The sequence below is a fragment of the Amborella trichopoda genome, chromosome 1 (genome assembly GCF_054954075.1).
Source record: "Amborella trichopoda isolate Santa Cruz 75 chromosome 1, AtrichopodaSantaCruz75HAP2 v2.0, whole genome shotgun sequence".
Classification (NCBI taxonomy): Eukaryota; Viridiplantae; Streptophyta; class Magnoliopsida; order Amborellales; family Amborellaceae; genus Amborella; species Amborella trichopoda.
The window spans coordinates 4,096,634-4,104,379 of NC_142336.1; the positions used below are offsets into that span (position 1 = coordinate 4,096,634).

At 35.5% G+C, this 7,746-nt stretch overlaps 1 long non-coding RNA gene across 2 annotated transcripts; it reads left to right on the top strand.

Moving 5' to 3' along the window:
* The first annotated feature begins 2,481 nt into the window (after positions 1–2,481).
* LOC110006649 (uncharacterized) lies at positions 2,482–5,987 on the top strand. 2 transcript variants are annotated; one of them, XR_002279743.2, is made up of 2 exons: positions 2,482–4,957; positions 5,638–5,987. It is a non-coding gene; the product is annotated as an uncharacterized LOC110006649 (long non-coding RNA). The 2 variants fall into 2 exon arrangements; XR_002279742.2 differs by having other exon boundaries at positions 2,482–4,953.
* Positions 5,988–7,746: the final 1,759 nt, after the last annotated feature.

The window sequence follows — 7,746 nt, forward strand, 5'->3', positions numbered from 1 at the left end:
CCATTTTAACTTATTGTTTTATATTCTCTCTCATACTCTCTCTGTACTTACTCATAAGCTAAAACAAACTTTATCTCTCTTTCTCTATTTTTATACTTACCCAAAAGCCAAAACAAACTCTCTCATTGGTAGTCTCTCTCTACTTACCCAACCAGAACATGTCTCTCATCCGTATTCTCCCTCTCTAGTTTCTCCAAAACTACCTATCTCTCTATTTCCCTCTCTCTTGTGGAATTTTATATCCTCTCTAGTCCGATTTTTTTTTGTGGTCTAGCATATTTTGTAACGGACCGCATTTTTTAGCCATAAAACTTTGAAAAGTTACCGGTCCGGCACACTTTATGCTGGTCTGACTTCTTCTTCTTCTTTTTTTTTTTTTTTTTTTTTTTTTTGCGGTCTCGCACATTTTGTGCCAGACCGGTAGTTTTTCAGAAGTTTTATGGCTAAAAAATTTCAATCCGGTACATTTTGTGTTGGACCTTATTTTCGAGCCTTGTATCATTTGGTGTAGAGAGAGAATGGGAGTGATGGTAGATAGAGAGAGAGAAACAATGGACATAGAGTGAAAGAAAGAGAATGTGAGTGGCCGGGGTAAAGAGAGAGAATGAGAGAAACGACGAAGAGAGTATATTTTGAGAGAGAGAGAGAGAGAGAACAAAGGGTATTTTGATCTTAAAACTCATTGGCTATTTGACTGGGGGTAGATATAAGAAAAAATAGCGTTGGCGTTTAGGGTATAATACAAAAAATAATGGGGTAGGATGTGTGGAAAGTTGAAATTGGGGAATAAAAGGGAGGGTTTATATACCATATAAACTAAACTAAAGAAAGTATCCCCCTTTGCCTTGTGTTAGAGACCTTAATAAAGAAAATCAAAATATAATAGGAAATTCTAGAAAAGTTTAACAAAACTTGAAATGCCAAACTTGTATTTCCAATGAACAAGTGGTGTTAAATGTATATTTAGTAAACAAGTAGTGTTTAAATCAATTTAGTGGGACTTCATTTCACATGCCCTTGTCATTGTCAATTGAGGGAAGGGTATTTTCTAAAGAGCGAAGGCCTAAAAAATGGATAGGAAGCAACAAGATCAAGAGAAAGAAAGGAGAAGGTGCGGCAAAGAAAAGACAATGAACAAGTGGTGTTAAATATATATTTAGTAAACGAGTAGTTTTTAAATCAATTTAGAGTGACTTCATTTCGCATGCCCTTGTCATTGTCAATTGAGGGTAGGGTTGTTTAAATACTAATTTTCCCCATTTTTTATGGTTTTCTTATTGGAAATAGGATTATGTTAGGGTTATTATTGTATTCAACAAACACCACTTGTTCATGGTCTTTTATTTGCCTCACCTTCTCCTTCTTTCTCTTGATGTTGCTGTTTCCTACCCACCTTTGAGTTTTTTTCCTCTTTATCACTTTTTATATCCAAAGTCTACTATCAAGAAAAGAGCATGGCTTGGCTTAATTGGTGAGCGCTTGATCTAACAGCAACACTAAGTCTACGTCCTAGACTTATATTTTCAGGTGTTTTATGAATCTACCAAATATGTGCCATTTTAATTTTTTATAATCTTGGAGCGAAAGTTTTTTTTCATGGCATATTGGGGATCTCTATTGCTAAAACATTATTTTCCTGCAGAGTTTTGAGGAGCAAAGTTTCCATTTATTTCAAGGTTCGCACACCTTTGTAAAATAAACAAGAATGCTTGTGTTTATTTTCAATGATAATGATGCACTCATTGTCTGCAAAGAGACCGTTTATCTTTGGACGCGGCTAGCAAGCAAGCCAAGAATTTTTTGGAATAGAATTTGAACCTAATGTTTAGGGAGTATGTTATCTTTAACCTGAAAATTATTAATCTGTAAAAAATAAATAAAATTTAAAAACTAGAAATATACTTTTTGGATAAAACATTTGAACAGTTGATTTTCCTTTTTTTAGATGACTATTACTTGAGGAAATATTGTTTGGTTGACGATGTAGATCACTTGCCTACATAGTAACAGATGCGGGCTTAGCCGTACAAAACAATTTCTTTTAACTTTATATCTGGACGTCATAACTATTGCCACTCATAAATATCAAATTAGATGGCTTGGGATGAGTTAGGAAATTTGATAATTATTATTATGAAACTTTGTGTCTTCTTGTATAAAAGGCAATTGGCTTCCTTGTGAACGTTTTCATAAATGCGAGATGAATAATCTTTTAGTTTATTTGCATTATTACAGAGGAGGTCCACACGTTTTCCTATTGCTTTATACGCAATCAACCTTTTTATTTGGCATCTAAGTCCATATTATCATGACACCAATGAATTGGACCTAAATAAAGCCCTCTCAATTGAGCTCTTTCATGCTCATTTATCCATATTTTATTGTATTATATTCATTAACACCCACCAATGTATAAGACTAATCACGATTAGAGCTCAACTAGCTTACGGTACGTAACAAATAAAGTAAACACAAAGTTTATGGGTGGAAAACATCAGAATGGAGGTCTTTTACGATTTCGACCCATGTTTTGAATGAGCATAGGATGTTTAATAATGGAAATTGAATAATATTTTCACCGATGCACCCTACCACCCATCCCTCAAATGACAATTACAATGGCGTGTGGAATGATGTTAAAAAAAATGATTTAAGACCACTACTTCTTCCTCCTCTTTTCTTTGCTGCACCTCCTCCCTTCTTTTCTATGCTGGTTCCAAACCACTACCTCTGATTCTTCATCTTTATCGCTCTTTATATGCACAGACTAATCTATTGCATCATTAAATACCATTGTGATATCTTTTTTTTAGCAAGTTCTTGAACCAAAACTCTTACTTCCCTTTGTTTTCTTGATCTTCTTGACTAAATCAAGGAGTGTTCCTTCTATTAACCTTGCTTTTTTTTATATTCTTTTCGGCTGCAACAGAGAGCTTTCCTTTTGTTCACCTTGGTTTTCATGATCTTCTTCTCCACCAAAACACAAAGCTTTGCTTTGTTCACCTTGGTTTTGTTAATCTTCTTCGCCAGAAGGACACTTTCCTTCTACTTGGTTTTCTCGACCAATTGGGCTTTTTACAAGGTGCTTTTGTTTAGTGCCCCAGGGCTTGTGGCTAACTGAACTATTTCATTGTGTTTGCCTCTCTTTTGCTACCATCAACCATGGAAATTGCTACCTGCGTGCTACAAATTGTGAATATGTTTTTGGAACCCATCACTCGACAGCTCGGATATCTCTTCAAATGCGGGGAGAAGGTTGAGGAACTGAGAAATGAGAACGAACGACTTAAGGTCCAAATTCCTGATTTGGAGGCGAATATTGAAGCAGTAGAAAGAAGTGGGAAGGCAGCCACGGGTGAAGCACAACAGTGGTTCAATAGGGCACTAGAGAATTGGAACGTGAAGCAGATGAAGTAGTTGAAAGATACAATGAGAACAAGTGTTGCTTTGGAGGACTCTGCCCAAATTGCCCCTCCAACTACAAGTCAGGTAGACAAGCAACAAAGAAACTATCCCAAATCCCTACTCACATCAATCTAGCAAATACTGTGAATTGGAGCATGGATCGACCACTGCAAGTGGGGAGGGAGATGCCTACAGCTTCGATCACCGGTCAGTCAACATTTGATAAAAATGTAAATATGATCCTTGAGTGTTTGAGTAACGATGCAATGGGTGTGATTGGCATTCACGGTAAGGGAGGCGTTGGAAAGACAGCTGTCATGCTTAAAATCAACAATGGTCTATCACAAAATGGAGAATTTGAGAGAGTGATATGGATCACTGTGTCAAAAGATGTAAATATAACTAGAATTCAAAAAGAAATAATGGAAAAATTGGGCATGAATGTTGAAGATGAAAATACGATTGCAGCGACATTGTTTTCTGCTTTGAAGAAGCAAAGATTCATGCTTATATTAGATGACTTGTGGGAAAAGCTGGATTTGAATGCTATAGGAGTCCCTCGCCCAGACCCACCAAGATCAAAAGATTGCCAGAGATGGGAGAACTAGCCAACTTAAAGCTTCTAAACCTACAAGGAACTGAAGATCTTAAATCCATAAAACATGGGGTTATATCAAGGCTATCATGTCTGGAGGAGCTGGACACCATGAGTAGCGGATACGTCGATTGGAAAATGATGGAAAGAGAAGGAATTAGCACGGAAGAAGCATGTTGGGAGGAATTTGAAGAGTTGGAGCGCTTAAGTTCATTATGGATAAGAACCAATGGGAATTTCATAAATAAGGAAAACCAATGGGATCGAAAGATATTTGATAAGATACAAAAATTAGAGGTAGTAGGGTGCCAAGTTTTGAATAGTCTTGAGGAACTACCGCCCATGAAAAGGTTGGATCATCTGTCTATTATAAATTGTTCTCAATTGGATTTTGTTGGCCTTGATGTTGTTCCCAGCTTGAAGAGCTTGGAATTTTTGTGCCTCTTGGATTTGCGAGTTGTGAGCAGAATTTGGAAGGGAGATGGAGACCATCATCTTCGCAATCTCAGATATTTGACTATTTTAGGATTGTGATGTATTGAAGAATGTGTTATTGGCAAATGTGGTACAATGTCTCCCATGCTTAGAAGAAATGCGGATAATGAGCTGTATTAGAAGAGATAATTAGTGGTGGGAAGGTAGGCCAAAACATCACCCTCCCCAAATTAAAAGAATTGCAATTACATGATTTGGTGAAATTGAGGAGTATATGTGAGATTGCGATCACATGGCCTTCATTGGTGAGCATATTTGTAAGCAGTTGTCCCAAGTTGAAAAGGCTCCCTCTGGGTCTCCGAGAAGCAGAAAAGCTAAGACTAATTCATGGAGACCAAGAATGGTGCGAGGGATTGGAATGGGAAGATGAGCGTACCAACTCTACTCTCCTCCCTCTCTTTGTAGAATTACAGTAGCAGCTCAGCTCAGCTCATGAGGGAGGATTCACCAGTAGTGAGGTAGGTAAGCCTCCAAGCCTATAACTGGAAATCCTTCTCTCTCTCTCTCTTCTTGACTACCTTGATGCCTATTGTCTTTCTATCTCTCTCTCTCTCACACACATAAAAATAAGTGGTGAAAGCCAGTGTTTGAAACATCGTTTAGGTGGGGCAGATCGTCGATCTTGTATTGAATCGTCGGATCACCAATCCGGATTGGTTTGGACTCAGCATGTCAGTTCGGGATGCTTGGACCTGATCCGGGTCGCGTCTGGGACTAGATCCAACATGGACCCTATCAGGTTGGGTCAGACCAGGTTGAGTCAACCTGGTATGAAATATATAAAGCATATATATTTTGACTAGATTTTTTAATTTATTTTATTATCATTTTAACTAGAATAAAACATATATATTACCTTGTATATAACTTAATGTTTTTGAATTTATCCATGTAAGCCTAGCTAGGTAGGTTCTAGATCCAAGTCGGGGTCCAATCGACACGAACCCTACCCCACTCATTGCCACCCATAATATTCATATCCTATAAATTGTAAATATAAGCAATAGCTCAAGAACCCACCCAGCGAGGTTTGAAGTTTTTCCAAGTGATCATCTCGACCTTATTATATAGAACTATGAATTAATAAAAGGTTTTAAATCATAGTATTCTATAACAAATTATCTATTTACATGCTATTGCAGGGGTCGCTAGTGTATGAGCTGCATCTTTCGGCCGGCAGGGTATGGAGGTTCTTATTGCTTTGATTGTTTAAGGTTGAAACCTTATATATACGTCACCCACCATTAAGACGTAAAAGGTATGGGAGTAAATTTCTATATATTTAGAATGCTCATACCATTCTCTTGTAGGAGAATGAAAAATTCATTTACTCCCTTGGAAAAATGACCCATTTGGAGAATTTGTTTATATAAAATTTTGGGATCCGATTTTTTGTATGTAAAGTTTTGGGATTCAATTTAGAATTATGAGAAGAATTTTTCTTTCCTTCCCTAAAAAAAACTATTTTTGAATACATAAGCACCTTAAGAAATGGGTTTTAAATACATAATTACCTATATCTAACTGTTCAAAATTAGACATGATCTCAGGACATAATTCAAGCAAACTAAGCTTAGATAATTCATTTATTTTTGGGTTGACTGCTAGATTGAGTAGATCGCATCTGGGAAAATACTTGAAATTAGGATTTTGCCCTGAGGAGCAGATTTACTTTTGAATCATTGATCTCGAGCATATAATCTTTCCATTAAACTTTTAATTATAATTTATACCAACTAGCAAAGGAGGATTCCTGGAGATGCAAGTTTGGCATTTCAAGTTTTGTTAAGGCATTTCTAGAATTTCCTGGCATATTTGGAATTTCTTTATTAGAAGATATGCTGATTTAGATTTTCTTTATTAAGGTCTCTCTCTATATATATATGCAAATGTTTCTATAAGGTTGAGGATGGAAAACAATGGTGTACTTCAAAAATTCACTGAAAGAAGTTTTTTCGATGCTACAAAAACCTCAAATCTGATCATCTCAATCGAGAAATACATGACCGGAAAAAAAAAGATAGACTTCCAAGTCTTGGAAATAGTACATTTTGTATTAGATTATCTAGACTGTCAATTTCCATGATTTTTAAGTGTTTGTTTGATCTTCATTGTTTTTGAAGCTTTAAATTTTATAATTAGAGAAAAAATTTAGGTCATGATAAAGATTTGTAGTACTGAAATGTTCGACATTGTTTTGGGCCTCACCCTTATATATATATATATATATATATATATCCGCATCCTAAGACACTGATTTTAGAAATTCTTGGTTAAGCTTTGCTTTTAGAAATAAAAAAATGAAAAAGTTTGTATAGAGCTGAGACTCTAAACAATCAAATTAGAGCCTACCTCAAAAATTACACTAGAAGAGGTTGTTTTGACTTCCAAATAAATGGATTTCAAGTATTGGAAATAGTGCATCTTGTAACTCATTTTTGGGCCGTCAAATTTGAAGACTTTTAAGTTTTCATAGATCCACATTATTTTTTTTAAGCTTAAAATTTTATATTTAAATATAAAAATATAATTTAAGACTATCACAAAGATTTCCAGTATTGAAATTACATTTCTAGAAACTATTTAAAGGCAGGCTTTACTTCGATTGTTTAGAGCCTAGGCTCTATGTCGCACCCAATTCAGCTTCAGGTCTCCCATGGTGCAGTGCATCATTTGAGGTGGGCTCTAAAGTTTCTACTTTTCTAAAGTCATGGGCCCAAGTCAATCTCAATGTGGCCCATGGTACAATGCATTATTTGAGGTGGGTTGTAAAGTTTGTACGCGTCATTTTAGAAATTCTTGGTTAAGCTTTACTTTTAGAAATAAAAACATGAAAAAGGTTATATAGAGCCAAGACTCTAAACAATTAAATTAGAGCCTACTTCAAAAATTAAGCTTAAAGATGTTGTTTTGACGCTCAAATATTTTCAAATAAAGATTCATGGGCATGAGAAAAAAATATATTTCAAATTATGAAAATGGTGCATCTTGTAACGTATTTTTAGGGTGTCAATTTTGAAGATTTTTAAGTTTTTATAGATCACCTTGATCTACACTATTTTTTTAAGCTTAAAATTTTATAATAAAATATGAAAATATTAAAATTATATTTCTTGACACTATTTAAAGGTGATTGTTTAGAGCATATGCTCTATATAAGTCGCACCCAATTCTGCTTGAGGTCTCCCATGGTGCAGTGCACCATTTGAGGTTGGGGTCTAAAGTTTCTACTTTTTTGAAGTCATGGACCC